The sequence below is a fragment of the Pleurodeles waltl genome, chromosome 2_1, assembly GCF_031143425.1.
Source record: "Pleurodeles waltl isolate 20211129_DDA chromosome 2_1, aPleWal1.hap1.20221129, whole genome shotgun sequence".
NCBI lineage: Eukaryota > Metazoa > Chordata > Amphibia > Caudata > Salamandridae > Pleurodeles > Pleurodeles waltl.
In genome coordinates this window covers 267,697,906-267,722,935 of record NC_090438.1, presented here as the reverse complement: position 1 = coordinate 267,722,935, position 25,030 = coordinate 267,697,906, and positions in this window count along the sequence as shown.

The window sequence follows — 25,030 nt, the reverse complement described above, 5'->3', positions numbered from 1 at the left end:
TTGGCAGCGAGGTGGGAGAAGGATCTGCTGCCGGTTGTGGTACGGTGGATGTGGGGAACGGTGGCGAGGGTGAGGTTGGCGGAGCGGAGCTGGCGTGTCGGGACGTGGAAGTTGAGATGCTTGTTGAGGTAGGCTGAACCGGTCTGGTGGAGAGCTTTGTGAGTGTGGATCAAGAGTTTGAAGATGATCCTTTTGTTGACCGGGTGCCAGTGGAGGTCTCTGAGGTGGGCTGAGATGTGTTCGTGGCGAGGGAGGTTAAGGATAAGTCATGCTGAGGCGTTCTGAATGCTGGGTCATAGTGAGCGATGAGTCCAGTATGAAGCTGAGGTTGCGTGAGTGGGTGGTGGGTGGTGGGAGTTGCAGCAGCTCCTAGAGTGGCAGGCCACCAGGAGTTGTCCCATGATGATTTGTTGGAGCCGAGGATGATGATCTCAGTCTTATCCGAGTTCAGTTTGAGGTGGCTTACCTCCATCCAGTTGGCGATGGCGTGAAATCCATTGTGGAGGTTGGTCTTGGCAGTGAGTGAGAGGATCAGTTGTGTGTCGTCCGCGTAGGAGACGATGTTAAGGCCGTGGGGTCAGACGATGTTGGCGAGCGGCGCCATGTAGACATTGAAAAGGGTGGGGCTGAGAGAGGATCCTTGTGGTACTCCGCAGATGGTCTTGGTGGCTTTTGACAGGAATGGATGGAGGCGGACTCTCTGAGTTCTGCCAGAGAGGAAGGATGTCATCCAGTCCAGGGCCATGTGGCGGATTCCTGCATCATGGAGGCATCTGCGAAGTGTGTGGTGACAGACGGTGTCAAAGGATGCCGAGAGGTCAAGGAGGAAGAGGGCCACGGTTTCACTTTTGTCGAGCATGATCCTGATGTCGTCGGTAGCAGCAATGAGAGCGGTCTCGGTGCTGTGGTTCTTGCGGAAGCCAAATTGGGAGATGTCGAGCAGTCTGTTGTCCTCCAAGAAGCGTGATAGTTGGCTGTTGACTATATTCTCAATGGCCTTCGCTGGGAAGGGGAATAGGGAGATGGGTTGGTAATTCTTGGGGTCTTGGGGGTCTGCCTTGGGTTTTTTGAGCAGCGTGTTCACTTCGGCGTGTTTCTAGCTCTCTGGGAAGGTGGCAGTCTCGAAGGAGCTGTTAATGATGGTACGGAGCTAGGGGGTGATGATTTGGCTGGCTTTATTGAAGACATGGTGAGGGCAGGGGTTGCCGGGTGATCCAAAGTGAATGGTGCTCATGGTCTTGGTGGTGTCCTAGTTGTTGGTGTGGGTCCAGGCACTCAGGAGGTTGGTGTGGTTGGGGTTGGCATTGGCAGCGGTGGTTGTGGGGATCAGGGAGGTGAAACTGCTGTGGATGTCCGTGATCTTGTGATGAAAAAAGGTGGCGAGGGAGTCACAGAGGTCTTGCGAGCAGGGGGGGTCGGCGGTGCAGGACTTGGGGTTAGTGAGTTCTTTGATGATGCTGAAGAGCTCCTTGCTGTTGTGTGCGTTGTTGTCGATTCATTCTTTGTAGAATGATCTTTTGGTGGTCCGGATGAGCTGGTGATGCTTGCGGATGGCAGTCTTGAGGGCGGCATGGTTGCTCTCTGTTTGTTCTTGGCACCAGATCTTCTCGGTTTTCCGCCACTGCTGCTTGGAGGCCTGAAGGTCGGCGGTGAACCAGGGGGGTGCTTTCTTGCTGGTGCGGGTGTTGGTTGATTTCCTAAGGGGAGCGAGGGATTTGGCGCACATGTTTAACATAAAGAACCTGATTACAACTTTGGCGGAGGGTGTTAATCCGTCCCAAAAGTGACGGATATACCACCCGCCATATTACGAGTCCATTATATCCTATGGAACTCGTAATCCGGTGGGCGGGATATCCGTCACATTTGGGACGGATTAACACCTTCTACCAAAGTTGTAATCAGGCCCAAAGTCTCCTGAGCCCTCGCACTTTTACATGTAAACTCTTGCCTTTTCTTGTACTTGACGCTTTTGATTTTAATTTATTCTCTTCTGGTAAACAGTCAACTACTGCTGCTGTTACGCCACCTGCCGCCCTTTTTAAACCCACCCACACCTCACCCAGTACACCAGGTTTAAATTATATCTTCTTTGCCTGCCTCACATAACATTCTTATTGCTTCCCGTACACTACCATTAAGAACAGTTGCGGGCAAAGAGGAAAGGATTCTCTCCTGTTGGGATACATTTTCGTGTGACGGCCTTGCTCTCCTGTGTGTTAGGCTTTTGATGTAATTTGTAGAATGGGGAAGTGACTATATGGCAGTTACAAGCCACTACATTAGACTAAGTTAGACTTAGTGAGTCATTAGTATATGTTGTTTTTCTTTCTTCCCTTTGTAGTGACACCCATGTGTTCTGTGTCCTGAGGCGAACCCATTAGTTGTGTGGGCTCGAAATACATTGACAAAAAAGAGCATCCAGAGAGTGCAAGTGAAGCTGGATGGGCAGACAGGGAGAATTAGAATTTCCTGAATATACAACACCCCTGTATTGGCCACATGTAGGACAAATGTTTTGCACCTTTTGGCTAGGCTCTATAGTTAGGAGCTGCTAATGACTTTAGAACAACTTTTTTCCTTACATTTGTTTTCAGAACCTGGATGCCATATTTTATCAATGTGTCCCATTTCATGTATGTGGTCAGTGTTCAACAGAAATGTTTTGTGTAGTGCCAACCAATCATATTGTGTGGTACTTTGATACATTTGATTGAATTCTAATAAAATGTCATAATTAAACTGTGGGAGCGTTAATTCATTTGTGCCTCCACTAATTTGTTAAGGAAATTGGGATGTAAATATTGGCAACGTTGGCTCATTTTTCTTTTTTAGATTTTTCAGCAATTAAAATACAGTCAGTTCTGTCAGTTTTTCAGCAATTAATATACAGTCGTGACTGTTAGTGAGAGAAAACTTAATCAGGGAAAGCTTTCACTGCCACACCAACAGACCATAGTCAGAACTGTCATGCTAAATTGACTAACATAATAATGAAATAAATATCCACATTAATAATTATTCTGGAACTAACTTTTTGACATTATTTCCCTAACATTTTGGAAAGCATCAATTTATGACATCATATGCACAAATACTATGGATCATTTCTTTGACCTAATATAGGACACATTACACACAGGTTATAGAGTTTCACCAAATTGGGCTATTATCAGTGGATTCAGGATACCTACACTCTTTGTTTAATAAACCATTTAACACCAGCCTGTCTAAATAAGATTCAGTGTGTGTGTGTGCATTTGCATGTACACTTGTTCCGTATTTTTTAAATGCATACGGGTGGCTGAATATATGCTTTCTCTTTTTGAATACAAAATCCACACAGCAGCATTAATAGTAAATATTATGTGCACGAAAAAAGCCAAACACACTGAGTTTGCCAATACTTCTTTTAATTCACATCTAGTCATAGTTATAAGCCTATTGTCATAACATAGGAGTTAGGAATTTTAAAGAAGGGGTTTTTATTTAAAACATGTATTGCTATTTGGAAAAAAAAAATCACTTTCTTGCAACATTTTACTTTGTGGCCAAGCAATTTATCTTGATACAATTTATTCTTCGTCATCCACAAATGTTTAGAACCTCCTAGCAGTCCTCACTTCCTAGCAGTCCTCAGTGTTAGTGTACCGTAGTTTATAAAGGTAATAAAATGAATATGTGACTAGAAATTAACAACAAGCATTTCTAAGGAACAACATATTCACATAAACGTGCATGAAAAGTATTTAAACATTGTATACCAAGCTCTTCAACTTTTATCTCAGGTGTTGAAATAAAGTAAAAACTAAGCTCCTGATTTATATATTGTCGGAAAGCCTTTTCCCTCTCAACACAGATGGAGTATGATCACCCTTAATATAATGGTCCACCAGCCGATTTTATCATAGTTTGGTAATGGTTGTGACTACTCTGTCTCCTTCGTGGCCATACTTTTCAGAAGGTCTGATGAAGCAAAGGCCGTCGGCGAATTGGCTATATTTCCACTCATCCAGCTGAACAATGAGCAGCTGCCTCTCATTTAGTATTCATTTTTATTGTTTTTAAATAATGTTTTGGTGTTCCGGTCCCAACCAGGACACTTACAGTGGAAGCTGCAAGGCCTCCTCAGCCTACACTGACTCCCCAGTGAGCAGAGAAGAAGCAGGACTTAATGGATATCCAGTCCGCCGAAATATAAATCCCATTGTTTCCGATGGCGTTTATATTTCAGCAGATGGGATATCCGTCACTGTTGAGTAATCCCTCAGCCGGAATCTGAATCATGCCCTAAACTTGGTTCAAAACTGGAAGTTGTTTGATGCACCAGCTCGAAATGAGGTTTAAATGAGCTAAATATTGCTTATGCATGTCCAATTGAGAATACAGTTGAAGTATTCCTTTGCGCCATTTAAATAATTGATTTTTGATCTCCGTAATTGAATAAAAAATGTTGACTCACTCTGTTGATTGCTCCTATGATCTCTTTTCCTCATTTCTTAAACAGCCCAATAAAACGAATGTTTAAAAAAATGAGAATGATAAGGGAACATGATGAGGATAACAGGATGCAAGTTCAGTACATATCCAGCATTGCTAACACTGTGGAGTCGTCGCTTTCCCTCTTACTAATACAATGTAAACTTATGCCTGTAACTCGCAGTTCTAGTAAACTGTTGTTGATTACATTTCTGAAAGTAAATTGCATGTTACACTTTATAAATGAGTCTTGGGCCTGATTCATAAGGGTCATCTTACACTTCAGCATAAGTTTATGTTTGTTTGGAATTCACAAAACTTCATCTTAATAGTAAGCATCTGAGTGCAGAAACTCTGCATTCGGAATGGAGAAATCAACACATAAAAATGTAGGATTTTTATATCTTTTTATACTCTTAGTTCCATGGGTTCGGATATTGCACTTTCACAAGAGATGTCCTTATTGAATTCTGAATATGAAAAGCTCATTTAGTACTGTGTAAACCAAGTGAGCAGTGGCAGCTGCATGATTCCCACTATAAGATGTCCAGCTCAGTCCTCCAATTGCTCTAAGGGATGTGTGATTCTTATCAGAAAGTCTTTATCTTACAAAATATTCAGAACATGACTGGATCCGGAGGGCAGGTGTGCCTTCATTAAAGTAAGCACTGCCATTTCAATACTGACAACACCACTTACAACACTGCCATCCCAATAATGACAAAACCACTTACAGCCCTGTAACTCTGGCAAGCAGGAATTTGTTTCTTGCCTATCTAGACTTTTTGTCAAATTCTGCAAAATGTGTACTATATTTGGTGGGTAACTGTCATACGCTCTGTATGAGAACAATTTCAATATAGTGGAAGACTATGGACTTAAGGATATCTGGCATTTGAGCTATTCATTGGACATATGTCATATTTGTACCTTCTATCGCATTGGCTTTCTCTTAACTCAGGGTTCCCTCTTGCCAAATATTATGGTCTGCAAAATCTTAAGGAGTGGCATCACTGACTGCAGACATCCCACTGAGTATTCGAAAAAGAATGGGTGCTAGTAGTTTTTTTTCTTCCGGGAGTTTATATTTAGCTAGCTACATTCTCCAATTTAGCTTAGGGTTGCTACATGTACATGTCCCAGTTCCAGATTCAATTCCATCCATCTTCTTCTGTGGAAGAAGAATTTCCCAGTTCATGTTACAAACCTGTAAGACAGTAATGACACTGATGTTATGTGCAGCACTCAAGGAGGCTAAGCCTACTGGCTTTTTGGAGCCTATTTCTAATAGACCTGTCATATCGCTTATTCCCAATGAGGGGAAATAGTTAAATGTAGCAGTTATTGTCCTATGTACATGAATATGCATAATAATTTGCTATCTAATCCAAACATAGCAAGGAGATTTTAAAGAAATCACTTCAGAGCTCTACCCAATCTCCTGTGGAGCAATAGAGACCTTCCTGTAGATGTTTTTACTGCCTCACTCAATGTGGAAATGGCATTTGATCATTTAATCTCAGTGAGTGAGGTTATGATTTTCGAACACTCAGTAGATGGGCTTTGGCCAGGATTTAATCTCAAAGAAAAAATGGTATATAACCCTCCGATGGCACAAATGAAATGCAGAAGATCAATACAGGCAGGAGAGGGATGAGACAAAGCTGCCCATTTCCCCAGTTTAATTTTCTTCTGGTCCCCAAACCTTGTGTACAGGAATTTTGGCATCAGCAGAGATAAAGTGCATAACTACTTCTATAGCACTAGTGAAGTCATTCCTCTTTGCAGATGAAGTCCTAATGACTATATCAGCACTAATGTCCCTGATTCAATTGTATTAGCAGTGCTCCAACTCTAAAGTGAAATAGAGAGTGAGTAAAGCAATTCCCCCATCATACTTGACCATAAAAGCCAGTTTGACTGGCTATGTCATGCAGTGGGTGCCAAAAGGCATAAAGTACCTCAGACTCCTTGTTAACAAAGGGCTGAAAAGTGTATTTGAGGACCCTATGCACCCCTGGATGGCTAAGATGAAAAATGTCTTTGCAAGATGTGCACATCTCTTCTTTTAGTTACAATGATAAATGCCCCACAGTACAACTAGTGGTCGACAAATCCATTGTGTCAGAAATTGAAGGACATATTAAACTATTTCTATTGTAGGGTGCACATCAAAGCTGAAATACAGCAAGTGCAAGCACAATCCATCTCTGGACAGGCTGTATCAATTGCAGGTGCCCTCATAAAACTGGCCATGGACTATCACAATTATATCGTTTTCTGGCCTAAACATCACACTCCCTATTTGGGAGAGTATATAAAAACAATTATTACACTGCTTAAGTACTATCCCTCTGCATAGATACAAACCCCTCCAACTCCAGATGACTATATACTCAAGGCTGTGTCCACTAACTGGAAGCATTCCCCTATGGTAAAATACATGATTTACTGTAGGTGGGCCAAAGGGCATTGAGATAAAAAGCTGTCCATGTTAATAATTCATATAGAACAGGGGATAATAAATCTTTCCAGGTGCTCAGTGCAGAATTTGATTTAAAGGAAACACACAATTGGCACCATAGCAGCTATCTCATTGCCTATGGTGCAGCTGAATCTCAGCCCCAATGATAATACCAAAATTATCTGTGGAGATCAATCTAGTAGGATTAGGGCAGCACAAAGAAGCAGTATCAGGTCTATTTGAGGTAAATATCACTAATATTTTCTGAAACCCAACAGAATCTTTGTCCAGATGGTTGTAGCAATGTATTTTATACCAACTCTTTCTAAGTGAAGACTGGGCATCTTTAACATCATCTAATGATAACTTCCTTGGAAGGGCACAGTTGAAGTTCTTCTACTTTAAGTTATTCCATGATTGGTACTTCCGCTCTCCCTCCCATCATCTCAGAGGTGATAGCCTGTGACTAGTTTCTTACCCTGGGGTCTGTACCCTCTGGATGAAAAGGTATCAGGTAAGCCAAGACTTCCTGTGGGGAAACACAACCTCCCTTAAGGGTGACGCATTCTGCCTGTGTCATGCAGGGTTCTGCCTGGAGCAGGTCTCCAGTTTTTGACTTTAGAACAGCACAGGCAGCAACTCCAGGTGAGAAGTGGCCTCATCAGTGTTAGTTATGGAGTGCTCTTTTGCCAGAGAAGGTAACTCCTGACCCACAGTTACTCCTATGGTGGATTTCCTCTCTGTTTCTGAGCAGTACCTGCAGAAACCTGAACTTCTGAAGCACTCTTTGTGGTCACCCAACTCTTCTATCACTGATGGTGGTTCTTTTCCCAGGATGCAGTCAGTAGGCATCTGAAGATTAACAATGACTCTCTTCTGGGCCGCCTCCCACCCCATTCTAGGGACACCAGTGCTACACGGTGGACAAAGTCCTACCCTAGAGCCTGGTTCACTCTGCATACCTTTCCTGGCAGATACTTTTTGAGGGAAACCAGTCGCTCCATCATGGCCTGACTGGTACAGGTATGCCTTCGAGCAGTGAGAGGGAACAAATTGACTGTGATAAGGAAATTACTATTTCCAGCTTCAGGGATCATCAGCTTACCCTCTGTTTCTACCTCCCACTAAGGGATACTAGGGCCTAGTCTACCCTCTGCTCCCAAGAATCGCCCCCATGCCACATTGGAACCCTTGGGAGTGCCAATCTGTGACAGGCTTCTTAATACATTCAGGGTCCCCCACTTGTGTCCTAACCTGAGACTGTCAAAGAACTTGGGTTGGAAAAAAGCCACCTTGGGCTTGCACCCATCAGAGCCTCTCCCCTGCCCCACTGTAGTCTCAGAAGAGGCATGGAATTCATAACCCCACATTATTTTGGTGCCCTCTTTGGGACTTTTCTGTTTTACCCGGGGCCTCCTCTTCATCCTTTTGGGAGAGACCTGAACCATCTCTCTTGCGGTGCCACCCAGGTGCCTTCTTGCAGACGGGTGCTGAGCTCCTCCCTTTTTTAATTTTCAGGTCATGCATGCACTATAACTTACATATTATTGCAATGACAATTATCACATGACACGTAGGAGTATCAACCACAATATTGCATAGCCAATCCCTGACAACAAGCAATACAATCTAAACTAAAGCACACTATACTATCACACCTCAACACGTCCAGGAAAGGTGCACAAAGTCCACCCCCTTCATCTGACAATGTGGACAACTGGAGGGGTGCTCTGGGTAAATTCTGCTGTATTTGATAGGGGTCAGATAAGTCATGTGCACATAGTTATATTGAATTAGTTTAAAGTGTGCATTAATACATATTTGTCATACTCTAAAGCACAGCTTATCCCATTCTGCATCACTAATGATATCAGGAACACCTTCCTGCCTTTTGTCTGCACAGTCAGTCTCTGCAATTGTCTGTCCATTTGGAGAACTCTATAGAAGAAGGAGATCAGCTGTCTCCCATTTGACAACTCATACAGCTCTACAAGAGTTAGAGTTGGTGATGGGGCCTCCAGAAACATTAGCCATAAGTTCCTAGCCTTAAGCACTACTTTTGCATATTGTGAAAAAATGACCATTCCCTATATTAAAAGTCATCTGTGACTCCACAAAACTTAGGAATCTGTCATTAGTGTACAGGTTCGCTGGTGCCTAGCAACCCCCTCACCTACTGCATTTAAATGACATATTGTGAGCAAGCTTTGCAAACGGGTGGCTGCTCTATATCCTAATTTGTGGCTCAACAGAGCGCTTGCCATAAGCCTTTTAACTTCTTTGCCTCATACCTAACACACCTCTTGTTCAACAAACTGGAGATGAAAAGGAGCCCTTCCTGCCCGCAGGAATAAACTATCTAGAAAATGATCCACATGGGTGCCCCACAACAGTTGTTTGTCCCAATAGCTGCCTTCTGCCAACCAATACACTGCATGCTGCAACTGAGCCTCCATGTAATAAATCCAGACCACCCTTGACCCACTTCCTCTTCAATGTGGTCAGTTTAATTCTGATTGTTTTCCCTACACTGATCCATTTTAAAAGGCACAAGTCCAACTCCATAAATATCATTTGTAGCAACCCAATCATTACACCTTGGAATATGTATGAACATTGTGGCAGAAAAAAAGTTTTTGTCATTTTTGTCCTGTCCATGACTGACAACTGTAATGTTTTCCTGAATTTAATGGAGGCATGAAGCTTGGTCAGCACCCAACCAAATGTGAGTGACAACCCTGATGTGTCTCACTACTGAAAGCTTCTGGGCCTCCAGTCTCCAGAGGTGACCCAGTGGAAATAATTTTATTTTTTTAGAATGATGTGCAGACCTCACACTTCTTCAAACTCCTCCAAAGCATGCAATAAGATCAGGATATAGTAGATAGGCATCAATAGAAAATTTCCACAGTCTCAATACACTTCATAGCCAGCAAGTCAGCTGTTCTATGGACTGTGCGTTGCTTGTGTTTCAGTTCAGGGAGGACCTGGTTTGTCAGTTTGGGTAGGACTGTTCCGACTTAAGCAGAGTCAAGACTGGTTTACATATAGCTGGGTCCAAACTGAGGTGGCAAGCTGTGCAAAAGAACAATGGACTGGGATGAGGCCCCAACTAATTACCAGTGGCTGTGATTAATTCAAGCATAACATCCATCACTTTTTGCATATTTTTTTCAATTGCCCTGAGTGGAACAGGTATACCCTGAAGTGGGCTCTGTGCACACTGTGTCACTGGAACCAGGCTAAACCTGGCTGAAGAGACTAGGGTGAAACCGATCTTGGGTTGCCTGTATTCTGTTTCAGGGAAGACCAGGCCTACTACTTCAGGCTGGATTGTTCACATTGTAGCAGGCTCAAGACTGATTTGCTTATTGGTGGGTACAAACTGAGGTGGCATGTGTGCAAAAGGACAATTTGTTGGAATTCAGCCTGAGTAGTTACAAGTGGCTGAGATTAATTCAAGCATTCCACCCATCACTTTTTGTACACTTTATTTTAAGTTTCTAAAAGTAGCATTTTAAAAATAGTCATTTTAAGTCTGACTAGACCATTAGGTTGGATGGTGAATTACTATTAATCTGAGTCCTTGCATCATTTTTCTAGCTAGACCAAAACTTAAGTTATGCATTTGAATGCACTATAATGTAACGCAATGCTCTTCTATGTGAGAGCCACCCTTCTATAGTGAAAAACGACTTTCAAGGTTTTCACTGCCAGCATATGTAAAACTTAGGTACACATGTCCTGCTTTTTAAATACCATGCACTTTGACCTATGGGAATTTTGGGCCTTCTCCAGATGATTTATAAGTATTAAAAATGAAGGTTTAGGCCTGTCTGTCAAAAAGGTTTATTATGCCAGTTGTAATGGTAGTTGAAAACGGCACTACACTGCTTCTTTTGTGGATGACACTAAGAGTGTTGCAGCCTACTTGTAGCATTCAATTTACCTTAATTTACAGGTCCTATACTACCATATACTAGGCATTAGATAAATAGATGTAGGAAAACTTTTTTGCAGGTTTGCCCTACTTTTTGCCCTCATTTGGACTACTACCTGCTGGTTTCAGACCCTGAAAGGGCTCTGAAACCTGCCAATGAGGCCTCAGTTCCAGTGCCCTCTCCCTAAATTGGTATATGTGAATTGACACCCCCAATTGGCAAGTACTTTAACCCTCTTATAAGAACCTAGTATATGGTACCAGTGGTACCTAGGTCATGGGTGCTAAAGGTGTAACCAGGGCCGGAAGCACTGTTTGTGCCACCCTAAGTGACCCATGGAAACTACTGACAGCAAGCCTGCCCCTGCAGACTGCAGGAGCAGTGTAAACAGCCTGAACTTTACTGTACCCACAACGTGCATTACACACCCCAAGCACTATCTTTAATATATGTCAGTTACCCCTACGGAGAGTCTCCTGGGCCCATGTTGCAGGGTGCATTGTGTTAAAGATGTGGACGTATAAGTGCAAGCTTACATGCTCCTGTAGTGGCCTTTTCTATTAAAGGCTACTATAAGTGCACAATGGTCCTTGGAATAACATGGACTAGCACCCAGGCTTAACCAAGTCACCAGCTCCATTATGGTACTGCCAAAATGGGCCATCTTTTGTATAAAACAACATGCCTTCCCATCCTTGACATGAATTTTGTGTCAAGGATGATGTGGTATGGACCCAGAAAGCAACCATAGAGGTTTCCCACTGAGACACCCCAGTTTTACTATGCTTTGGCTGCCAGCCCGTAGCTGCTGCCCCCAAGACAGGTTTCTGACCTCCTCAGTAGTGGTGCAAACACAACCAGAAGTCAGGTCAATGGCCTGAACAGAAAGTAGATCAATCTCCCTCCCTCCCAGGTAGGCTAGTGAAGTGGCAGATCAAGTGGTGAGCTTCAAAGGGCACACCGCTTTTGCTATGCAAGGAGGCTGTCCCCCAGTGGAGGACAAAGCGGTACTCTGCCCCCAGGTACATTTGCATGCGGGCAGGCAGGAAAATTGGTTAATCAGGTGGTGTACATCCAAGAAGGATAGCCACACCTGGGCAGCCTGGTCTGTACAGCCAAGGAAGACTTCTGTCATCTTGAAAAGTGGCAAAATAGAGGGTTCTTAGTAGAAAAGGTGCCACAACCCTCCCGAGGTGGTCACCTCAGGAGCAGATTAACCCTTATGGCTAGTATCCCATTAGCTACATGTGACCCACACCCATAAAACCCCTAAATCTAGGATTTAAGGGATTCCCATGCACAAGAGCCTTAGGCCCTCATTATGACATTGGCCGTAAATCCTGCTTACCGCCGCGTTGACGGCCGCCTACTTACCGCTGCGCTGGCGAATATCCGTTCAACATATTATGACACACACACCAATCCAACAGAATACAGCCACATACACAAATCCACCAGCCCAAAGGTCAGTGATAAAGTGGCGGTCCCAAAACCCGCACCGTTAAGTGGACAGAACAACACTCATCACATTATGACCCTGAATCACCAGGGTGGACATTCAACAGCGGTAAACCATGGGCGGTACATACTGCCGCACTCACAATGGACACCCACAAACAAAACAACACGACATTGGACAATACGAAAAACACACACTTGACACTCACACCACTATAGAACACACCCACATTACCCACAACCCTTTACCAACAACTATTGCCACCACAAGACTGAGAAGAAGAGCAAAGAGACAACTAGACAAACACACCACTCACACCCATACATCCCTCATGCACTCCTCATCACACACCCCAACACATTACACAACACAACCTCACCAACTCACATCACACAACAACCATGGCACCACAAAGGCACCCCCGTTACACTGAGGAGGAGTTAAGGGTCATGGTGGAGGAAATCATCAGGGTAGAGTCACAGCTCATTGGAGCACAGGTGCAGCAGATATCAATAACAAGGAAGATGGAGCTGTGGCAGAGAATTGTGGACAAGGTCAACACCGTGGGACAGCACCCAAAAACAGGGGACGACATTAGGAAGAGGTGGAACAACCTCCAGGGGAAGGTACATTCCATAGCAGCCAGACACCAGATCACCATATAGAGGACTGGCGGTGGACACCCACCTCCCACCCAACTTACAGAATGGGAGGAGCAGGTACTGGCAATACTGCATCCTGAGGGACAAGCCGGAGTTGGTGGAGGACTGGACACTGGTAAGTCGACTCTTAACAATTATCAAACCCCATACCAGCATGCCGTCACACACCCTCACCCTCACTCCCATCACTCCACCACATCCCACACACTCCACCATCACATCTCACTAATCCCAATGCCACGCCCTGCATGCTGTACCAATGCATGGACACCCCTCCCAGCCCTGCATGGACACTCATTACTAAACCATGCACAGCATAAGGAAACTAACATAACCACAATACACCAACATACACAATCAAACGCTGACAGGGGAACAACAAACATAGAAGGGAAGCTACAGAGGTACAAATGTCAGACACGTGAAGCTTAATACATCATTTACATCGCCACAGGTACCCCAGCCAATGTCACTGCAGAGGAGGTGCCAACACTATCCAGTCCCCCAATAGAAGAGGCCCACAGTGGTGACAGTAACTCTTGACTTCTGGATCTGGACGATCTACCTGGCCCATCAGAGACCACTGGACAGCCGGTCACCCAAGCCCACTCACAGACCACCACAGAGCCTCCCCATCAGGAACCAACACCACAGCACCCACCCAGTGTACCCACACCTCTGTCCCCCAGGACACGTCAATCAGCAGTGTGCCCACCTGTACAGGGACCCCAGGCCACACCTCGCCCACAAGACAATCAGAGACCTGGGGTCAGTGGCAGTGGGCACACCGTTCAGGGGACAGAGGCACAGGCCAACAGGGACAGTGGGAGGACTGCTGTGTGCCAGGGGGAGAGCAGGACCAGGGAACTGATGATCGAGGAGGCACTCTCCTAGAACCTGGGAGCCTACCAACATTCTCAGGACACGATGGGCCATATCCTAGACAACACGCAGAAGAACAGGCTGCTGCAGGAGGGACAGTATCAACGGATCAGGGAGGACTTGCAGGACATTAACAACACCCTGATCTCCATAGCAGGGGTGCTGGCTGTAGGAGGCTGGCCTGGTTTGTAGTGGGTACCTTGAGTACTTACACCTTATACCAGGCCAAGTTATCCCTTATTAGTCAAGTAGTAGTGTTCTAGCAGCTTAGGCTGATAGAGGTAGCTATAGCAGAGCAGCTTAGGTTGAACTAGGAGACATGCAAAGCTCCTGTAATACCACTTATAGTTACACAGTACTTATACAGAAGCAAAGACAATACTCAGTGTTAACAAAAATAAAGGTATTTATTTGGGTGACACAGTACCAAAAATATCTTAGAGAAAATACTCCTTCTGGAGGTAAGTATTATACACAATATATACAATAGACACCAAAATTAGACAAGTAAATAGTCATAGAACAATGCAAACAGTAGGAAATCCTATAGAATGCAATAGGAGAAAATAGGTCTAGGGGCAACATAAACCATATACTAAGAAAGTGGAATGTGAATCACGAATTACCCCCTAGACAAGTGTAGTGTGTGCAGAATTGCTGGGAGAGTAAGAATACAGTAAAGGTAAGTAAATTACCCCACCCAGAGCCCAGAAAAGCAGAAGTAAAGTACTGCAAGTTTCCTTAGGACACACTACACCTCGTTTTGGGGAATTTGCAGCAGCCAACCAAGTCTGCAAAGAACAACTGCTGGATTATTGGACCTGAAGACCTGTAAAGGAAGGAGAATAAGTACAGAAGTCGAAAGAAGTTCCAGGAAGGACAGAAGCCTCTGCCAACCCAGAAGAGGGTGCAAAAGAAGAGTCCCTGGTTAGTCAAAGACTGCATAAATGCACCCTAGGAAGATGCCAGCGGGTTCCTGCATGATGCAAAAGATGTCCCATGGTGTGAAGATCGTTGCAGACAAGATTTCGTGTTGGAAGTCACCAACAAGCCTTGGCTATGACAAAAGTGTGTTTTGCATCAAAATGGTGCTGGATGGACCCAGGAGGGACCTGAGGGCCTCAACTCTGTGTGTGGAGGAAGAGGAGGCTCTCAGCACTTTAGAGAGCTCTCAGGATGCCAGCCAGAACCCCAGGAGTTGCAGGATCTGGGTTCAAAAGAGGTGCAAAACACGGTTGATGCAGCACAACAAAAGAAGGTCCCACACCTCCAGAGAACAACTCAGCGAGTTGAGCATCACAGGACGGTGTGCTGGGGACCTGTGCCAGGCTGTGCATGAAGGAATTTTGCAAAGAGTGCACAGAGGCCTCAGGAGGCAAAGAAGACATAGTACACAGGGGTACCTTCTCTCTTGGGGAAGGCAAGGTCTTATCTCCTCCAAATTGTGTCAGCAGGGCCTCAGGACAGTCTCTGTTGATGATATCCACCCTCTGTGTCCTTAAGAGCACACTCGTTGGTGTGAGAGGAGTCCCAGGGTACTGGTTGTCATCTTGGAAGGTGCCTGCTTGGAACAGGGGAGTGACTCTGTCACTCCACGGGAGATTTCTTCGGTCCTTCTGGTGCAGTATGAAGACAGGGAGTCCCCAGAGCATGCACACCATGGAGACTGTTGCAGTTGCTGATTCGGAGCTGAGGTTGCTGAAGAAAAGTGTCTCTTGTAGACACCTTGTTGCAGTTACTGCATTTCTTGGAGCAGGCTGTGGTTGATCCGAGGTCAGAAGAGTCTGAAGTTGTTGCAGAGGATTCCTGAAGGAAACTTGCAAGCACAATCTGAAGAGAACCCTCAGAAGAGACTCTAAATAGCCCTGAGAGGGGGATTGGCTACCTTATTAGTTATGGACCTATCAGGAGGGGTCTCTGACATCACCTGCTGGCACTGGCCACTCAGAGCCCTCCATAGTGGTGCCCCCACACTTTGCAAAGCAAGATGGCTGACGTCTGTGACACACTGGAGGAGATCTGGGCACCACCCCTAAGGTGGTGATGGACAGGGGAGTGGTCACTCTCCTTTCCTTTGTCCAGTTTCGGGCCAGAGCAGGGAAGACGGGGTCCCTGAACTGGTGTAGACTGGCTTATGCAAGTAGGGAATCATATGTGCCCTTCAAAGCATTTCCAGAGGCTGGGGGAGGCTACCCCTCCCCAGTCTGTAACACCTATTTCCAAAGGGAGAGGGTGTGACACCCTGCTCTCAGAGGAAATGCTTTGTTCTGCCTTCCTGGGGCTGGGCTGCCCAGACCCCAGGAGGGCAGAACCCTGTCTGTGAAGTGGCAGCAGCTGTAGCTGCAGTGTAAGCCTCAGAGAGCTAGTTTGACAGTACTGGGGGTCCATGGTGGAGCCCCGGGGATGCATGGAATTGGCTTCCCAATACCATATTTGGAATGAGGGGACAATTCCATGATCTTAGACATGTTACATGGCCATATTCAGAGTTACCATTGTGAAGCTACATATAGGTATTGATCTATATGTAGTGCACGCGTGTAATGGGGTCCCTGCACTCACAAATTCCGGGGAAATGGCCCGAACTATGTGGGGGCACCTTTGCTAGTGCAAGGGTTCCCTCACACTTAGTAACTTTGCACCTAACCGTCAGCAAGTAAAGGTTAGACATATACGTGACTTATAAGTTACTTAAGTGCAGTGAAAATGGCTGTGACATTGTGTGTGCACTATTTCACGCAGGCTGCCATGGCAGTCCTGTGTAAGGGTTTGTCTGAGCTCCTTATGGGTGGCAAAAGAAATGCTTCAGTCCCTATGGATCTCCTGTAACCCCAATCTCCTGGGTGCCTGGGTACCATATACTAGGGACTTATAAGGGTGGTCTAGTGTGCCAATTGAAATTGGTAAATGGAGTCACTGGCCTACAGTGACAAATGCAGAAGCAGAGAGAGCATAAGCACTGATGTTCTGATTAGCAGAGCCTCAGTGACACAGTTAGGCACTTCACAGGTATACACATAAGGCCACAAACTATGAGCCCTGGGGTCCTGGCTAGGAGGATCCCAGCGAGACAGGCAAAACACACTGACATATATATTTTTTTCAATGAGCACTGGGGTCCTGGCTAGCAGGATCCCAGTGACACATTAAAAACACACTGACACACACTCACAAACAGGCCAAAAGTGGGGGTAACCATGCTAGAAAGAGGCTACTTTCCTACACTGGCAGACATGACCAACATCATGAGGGAGGCAACAGCACACCAGCGGACCCCTGCCACTAGCCAGTCATCTGAACAGCCCTCCACTTCCGCTACTGGCCAGGGGGCCCTGCCACAGGACCAACAGGCCACCAGCACCCCTCCCCCTGCAGAAGGTGAACCACCCCGCAATCGTTCCCTGCGAACTAGACAAAAGCCAGAGACACTTGTCAAGACCACCGCCAGGAAAAGAGACTTTCCTGATTGTCCACTTGTATCCCACTCAGTCACCTTGTCCACCTTGAACTGCATTACTTCCCTTCCTATGTCTCCATGGAGAATGCCTCCTGTGTTACAAACAGACTGCAACAATACCCTGGACTTTCCTCCATCATCCCCCAATTCCATTGCACTTTCCCCTCTATATTTTAGCACAACAATAAACACCCTTGGATCAAACTTGACTACTAGTATTTCATGTATTGCAAATTTGTATTGATTGAAACAGCTACAACCATTACAAATTAACTGTAAATAGTATGAGCATAGAATTAATGACCTGTAGCTGGCTGTTGTGATCACATTAGAAGAATGTTGTCATATCACCAACATCTGTAAAATGAATATCCATAGGTAACAGTAAATAGGGTCAAAAAAAGGGTCATGCCAGCATGCCAATGGCACACAAAATACACCAATGTCATAGAAATGTGATGTGGCACTGCCTCACCTGTGTGTCATTGAAAGTACTGATGTGTCACCAATGTTCTGTTGTCCACATCCCTATCCTCTGCCTCCTCATCCTCACTGTCCTTAGGGTCCACAGCTGCCATAGGGGCATCTCCAGTCTCCTCCTCCTGCAGAAAAGGTACATGGAGTCTAAGGGCCAGGTTGTGCAACATGCATCATGCCACTACTATCTGGCAGACCTTCTTGGGTTAGTAGCATATGTAGGAGGCTGGACTGGCTTGTAGTGAGTACCAAGGGGTACTTGCACCTTGCACCAGGCCCAGTTATCCCTTATTAGTGTATAGGGTGTCTAGCAGCTTAGGCTGATAGATAATGGTAGCTTAGCAGAGCAGCTTAGGCTGAACTAGGAGACGTGTGAAGCTACTACAGTACCACTTAGTGTCATATGCACAATATCATAAGAAAACACAATACACAGTTATACTAAAAATAAAGGTACTTTATTTTTATGACAATATGCCAAAGTATCTTAGAGTGTACCCTCAGTGAGAGGATAGGAAATATACACAAGATATATATACACAATAGCAAAAATATGCAGTATAGTCTTAGAAAACAGTGCAAACAATGTATAGTTACAATAGGATGCAATGGGGAAACATAGGGATAGGGGCAACACAAACCATATACTCCAGAAGTGGAATGCGAACCACGAATGGACCCCAAACCTATGTGACCTTGTAGAGGGTCGCTGGGACTATTAGAAAATAGTGAGAGTTAGAAAAATAACCCTCCCCAAGACCCTGAAAAGTGAGTGCAAAGTGCACTAAAGTTCCCCTAAGGACAAAATAGTCGTGTTAGAGGGAAAATGCAAGGAAAACACAAATCAGCAATGCAACAACGATGGATTCCTGACTGAGGGTACCTGTGGAACAAGGGGACCAAGTCCAAAAGTCACAAGCAGCTCGGAGATGGGCAGATGCCCAAGAAATGCCAGCGGTTGGTGCAAAGAAGCTCTTACTAGGCTGAAGAACTGTGAATACTGCAGGAACGACAAGGGTTAGAGACTTCCCCTTTAGAGGATGGATCCCCCACGCCTTGGAAAGTCGTGCAGAAGTGTTTTCCCGCCGGATGGACGCCAACAAGACTTGCTACACGCAAATCGTGCGTTTGGCGTTTTTGGACGCTGCTGGGGCCCAGGAGGGACCAGGAGGTCGCAAATTAGACCTGCAGAGAGAGGGGACGTCGAGCAAGACAAAGAGCCCTCACTGAAGCAGGTAGCACCCGGAGAAGTGCCAGAAACAGGCACTACAAGGATGCGTGAAACGGTGCTCGCCGAAGTTGCACAAAGGAGTCCCACGTCGCCGGAGACCAACTTAGAAAGTCGTGCAATGCAGGTTAGAGTGCCGTGGACCCAGGCTTGGCTGTGCACGAAGGATTTCCGCCGGAAGTGCACAGGGGCCGGAGTAGCTTGCAAAGTCGCGGTTCCCAGCAATGCAGCCCAGCGAGGTGAGGCAAGGACTTACCTCCACCAAACTTGGGCTGAAGAGTCACTGGACTGTGGGGGTCACTTGGACGGTGTCGCTGGATTCGAGGGACCTCGCTCGTCGTGCTGAGAGGAGACCCAAGGGACCGGTAATGCAGCTTTTTGGTGCCTGCGGTTGCAGGGGGAAGATTCCGTCGACCCACTGGAGATTTCTTCGGAGCTTCTGGTGCAGAGAGGAAGCAGGCTACCCCCACAGCATGCACAAGCAGGAAAACAGTCGAGAAGGCGGCAGGATCAGCGTTACAGAGTTGCAGTAGTCGTCTTTGCTACTATGTTGCAGGTTTGCAGGCTTCCAGCGCGGTCAGCGGTCGATTCCTTATCAGAAGGTGAAGAGGGAGATGCAGAGGAACTCGGCTGAGCTCATGCATTCGTTATCTAAAGTTTCCCCAGAGACAGAGACCCTAAATAGCCAGAAAAGAGGGTTTGGCTACCTAGGAGAGAGGAAAGGCTACTAACACCTGAAGGAGCCTATCAGCAGGAGTCTCTGATGTCACCTGGTGGCACTGGCCACTCAGAGCAGTCCAGTGTGCCAGCAGCACCTCTGTTTCCAAGATGGCAGAGGTCTGGAGCACACTGGAGGAGCTCTGGACACCTCCCAGGGGAGGTGCAGGTCAGGGGAGTGGTCACTCCCCTTTCCTTTGTCCAGTTTCGCGCCAGAGCAGGGGCTAAGGGGTCCCTGAACCGGTGTAGACTGGCTTATGCAGAATTGGGCACATCTGTGCCCAACAAAGCATTTCCAGAGGCTGGGGGAGGCTACTCCTCCCCTGCCTTCACACCATTTTCCAAAGGGAGAGGGTGTCACACCCTCTCTCAGAGGAAGTTCTTTGTTCTGCCATCCTGGGCCAGGCCTGGCTGGACCCCAGGAGGGCAGCTGCCTGTCTGAGGGGTTGGCAGCAGCAGCAGCTGCAGAGAAACCCCAGGAAGGGCAGTCTGGCAGTACCAGGGTCTGTGCTACAGACCACTGGGATCATGGAATTGTACCAACAATGCCAGGATGGCATAGAGGGGGCAATTCCATGATCATAGACATGTTACATGGCCATATTCGGAGTTACCATGGTGAAGCTACATATAGGTAGTGACCTATATGTAGTGCACGCGTGTAATGGTGTCCCCGCACTCACAAAGTTCAGTGAATTGTCTCTGAACAATGTGGGGGCACCTTGGCTAGTGCCAGGGTGCCCTCACACTAAGTAACTTTGCACCTAACCTTTACCAGGTAAAGGTTAGACATATAGGTGACTTATAAGTTACTTAAGTGCAGTGTAAAATGGCTGTGAAATAACGTGGACGTTATTTCACTCAGGCTGCAGTGGCAGGCCTGTGTAAGAATTGTCAGAGCTCCCTATGGGTGGCAAAAGAAATGCTGCAGCCCATAGGGATCTCCTGGAACCCCAATACCCTGGGTACCTCAGTACCATATACTAGGGAATTATAAGGGTGTTCCAGTAAGCCAATGTGAATTGGTAAAATTGGTCACTAGCCTGTTAGTGACAATTTAAAAGTAATGAGAGAGCATAACCACTGAGGTTCTGGTTAGCAGAGCCTCAGTGAGACAGTTAGGCACCACACAGGGAACATATACATGCACACCTATGAGCACTGGGGCCCTGTGTGACAGGGTCCCAGTGACACATACATATAGGCCACAAACCTATGAGCACTGGGGTCCTGACCAGCAGGATCCCAGTGACACATAACAAACATACTGAAAACATAGTGTTTTCACTATGAGCACTGAGGCCTGGTATCAGGATCCCAGTGAGACAGTGAAAACAGTGACAAACACCCTGACATACACTCACAAACAGGCCAAAAGTGGGGGTAACAAGGCTAGAAAGAGGCTACCTTCTCACACAACCCCCCCCCAAACGAAGGACAATAAGGCTAACCTTGGCCAGTTGAGACTTTATTGTCTAAGTGGTGATAAGTAGAGAGTAGCTCTGCAATAGACTGGTTACTCCCTTTATCATCCACTATATGGTTACTTCCCTGTGGGGATGTAAACCACCCTGTTTGAAGTTTTTTAGCTAACCAACAATGTGAAGATGTATTTTCAGAATTTCTATCAGTAAGTTTTAGTTGAGAGCAGTGGGAATTATCCACTGAACCTATTTGTAATGATGGAAATGCCAGACAGGGATGCTGTCTCAGTAAAGCCATAGCTGGGCAAAAACTTTGTCCATTTGGCTGGAAGAGAGAACAGGGATGCTGTTTCTCTTGAGTTGGAGCAGGGCAGGGATGCTGTCCTATGAGCTCCACACTAGGGCAGGGATGCTGTCCTAAGTGTTGTGAGGCAGTACAGGGTTTCTGCACTAAAGTTTCTCTGGGAGGGTTGGAGGGATGCTCCATGTTAACTAAAATGGTGCTCTTTTTCTCACCAATGTTAGTTATCCCACAGAGAGGTACTTCCACCTCAGGGAGTACAGTTTTGCCAACTGATGATTCCCTTGGAACAGGTGCCACCCCAGGAGAGGTTTCTCCCACCACAGGAATGGTATCCTGAATGGTAGGGTGGTTAGGGGATACTGTGATACCCTTTTTACCTGTTGATGGAGAGGGATCCTGAGTTTTCAGGCCTTCTCTCCTTTGCTTTTTCATTTCACTTGAAATGAGAGGGAACAATTCCTCAGGGATGCCCAGCATGGCTGCATGGGCATAAAACTCTACATCAGCCCAACCTGAGGCCTCTAGGTCATTACCTAAGAGACAGTCTACAGGCAAGCTAGGTGATACCACCACCTGCTTAGGGCCAGTAACTCCACCCCAACTAAACTGAATTATAGCTAAGGGAAGAAACTTAGTGGAGTTATGGACATCAATAATCTTATACTGTTGTCCAATGATGTGTTGTTCAGGAGGCACTAGGTTTTCAGTCACCAAAGTGAAACTGGCACCTGTGTCCCTGTAGGCCAAGGCCTCAACACCATTTATTGAAACTGTCTGCCTGTACTTATCCATTGTAAGGGGACAAGCAGCCAGTGTGGCAAGGCCAATGCCACTAGGTGTGACAGAAACTGTCTTGGGACTGATTACATCAGTTTCCACTATGGACCCATAAGTGAACCCAACTACACCCTTTGCTTGACTGTTGCCAGCAGTCCCACCACTAGTACCACTACTGCTAGGGGCACTAGAGCTTGATGTATTAGTGGTGGTAGGCTCAGGGGGTTTACCTGGACAGGACTTATCCCCTGGCCTATGGCCTCTGTTTTTACACACAAAGCACCAAGGCTTTTTAATGTGTGCAGGTTGGGAAGAAGAGGAAGAATTTGTTTTATCCCCACCCTCTGAAGAGTGTTTAAGATTTGAAGTGGAATCTTTGGTTTTACCCTTATCCCCATGCTTATCTTGAGATTTTTCACCCTCTTTCTTCTTATTGCCATCTTTGTCACCCCCTGTATGAACTTTTCTGTTCACCCTTGTTCTGACCCATTTGTCTGCCTTCTTTCCCAATTCTTGGGGAGAGGTCAGATCAGAGTCTACCAGGTACTGGTGCAACAAATCAGACACACAATTATTAAGAATATGCTCTCTCAGGATCAAGTTATACAGGCTGTCATAATCAGTAACTTTACTGCCATGTAACCACCCCTCCAAGGCCTTCACTGCCTGGTCAATGAAATCAACCCAGTCTTGTGAAGACTCCTTTTTGGTATCTCTGAACTTTATCCTGTACTGTTCAGTGGTTAAGCCATAACCATCCAGGAGTGCATTCTTAAGAACTTGGAAATTGTTAGCATCATTTTCTTTTACAGTAAGGAGCCTATCCCTACCTTTTCCAGTAAATGATAGCCATAGGATAGCAGCCCACTGCTTTTGAGGGACATCCTGTACAGCACAGGCCCTCTCAAGTGCAGCAAACCACTTGTTAATGTCATCCCCCTCCTTATAAGGGGGAACTATCTTGTGCAGATTCCTGGAATCATGCTCTTTTGCAGGATGACTATGGGGAATACTGCTGCTGCCACCATGGGTATCTAAACCCATCTTCTGTCTTTCCCTCTCTATTTCTAAAGACTGTCTATCCAAATCCAGCTGTTGCTTCTTGAGCTTCAGTCTGGTTTGCTCCACTCTCAATCTATTGAGCTCCCTTTCTAACAATCTGTCATCAGGGTGGGTGGGAGGGACATTTCTAGATACAGAGGTATGATGGGAATGAACAGAAGGAGACCTGTCCCTTACAAAGGGCACCCTAACAGCTTGGCTACCAGCATAATGTGAGAGCACATCATCAGTATGATGTGATTCAACCTCTGTACCAACTATGCTAGACTGTCTAGTAATGGGCAGGCTGAGAAGTTTCTTTCCTGAACCTTTTCCTGGGGGAGTCCCTGGATCAGATTGAGAACCATTAGCTACTTTTTCTACAGATTGGGCACTTATGGCCTTATCCTGTACTCTAAGCATATTAATTAACAGTTCTAAGGAAGGATTCTTCCCTACACTCAAACCTCTCTCTATGCAGAGACTCCTTGCTCCTTTCCAGCTAAGGTGATCATATGCAAGTTTGGACAGTTCAACTTTTTTTCCTGTGCCAGACATTTTTTAGAGAGAGTTAAAGTGATAGCAAAAGAGAAAAAAGTTTTCAGAACTTTTTGGAAAGACAGAAAAAACTTTTTAAACTTTTAAGAACTTTTTGAAAGTTTAGAAGTACTTTTCAGCACTTAGAAAAGAGTGAAAAGAGGAAATGCAAAACTTTTTGGCTATGTGTATATACACTGACCTTGTTTTGTATATTTTTCTCTTATGAAAAGTACAATGACAAGAGTGGTAAGTAGTCTCAAAGCACTTATCCCACCGCTGCACAACCAATGTAGGAGGCTGGACTGGCTTGTAGTGAGTACCAAGGGGTACTTGCACCTTGCACCAGGCCCAGTTATCCCTTATTAGTGTATAGGGTGTCTAGCAGCTTAGGCTGATAGATAATGGTAGCTTAGCAGAGCAGCTTAGGCTGAACTAGGAGACGTGTGAAGCTACTACAGTACCACTTAGTGTCATATGCACAATATCATAAGAAAACACAATACACAGTTATACTAAAAATAAAGGTACTTTATTTTTATGACAATATGCCAAAGTATCTTAGAGTGTACCCTCAGTGAGAGGATAGGAAATATACACAAGATATATATACACAATAGCAAAAATATGCAGTATAGTCTTAGAAAACAGTGCAAACAATGTATAGTTACAATAGGATGCAATGGGGAAACATAGGGATAGGGGCAACACAAACCATATACTCCAGAAGTGGAATGCGAACCACGAATGGACCCCAAACCTATGTGACCTTGTAGAGGGTCGCTGGGACTATTAGAAAATAGTGAGAGTTAGAAAAATAACCCTCCCCAAGACCCTGAAAAGTGAGTGCAAAGTGCACTAAAGTTCCCCTAAGGACAAAATAGTCGTGTTAGAGGGAAAATGCAAGGAAAACACAAATCAGCAATGCAACAACGATGGATTCCTGACTGAGGGTACCTGTGGAACAAGGGGACCAAGTCCAAAAGTCACAAGCAGCTCGGAGATGGGCAGATGCCCAAGAAATGCCAGCGGTTGGTGCAAAGAAGCTCTTACTAGGCTGAAGAACTGTGAATACTGCAGGAACGACAAGAGCTAGAGACTTTCCCTTTGGAGGATGGATCCCACACGCCTTGGAGAGTCGTGCAGAAGTGTTTTCCCGCCGGATGGACGCCAACAAGCCT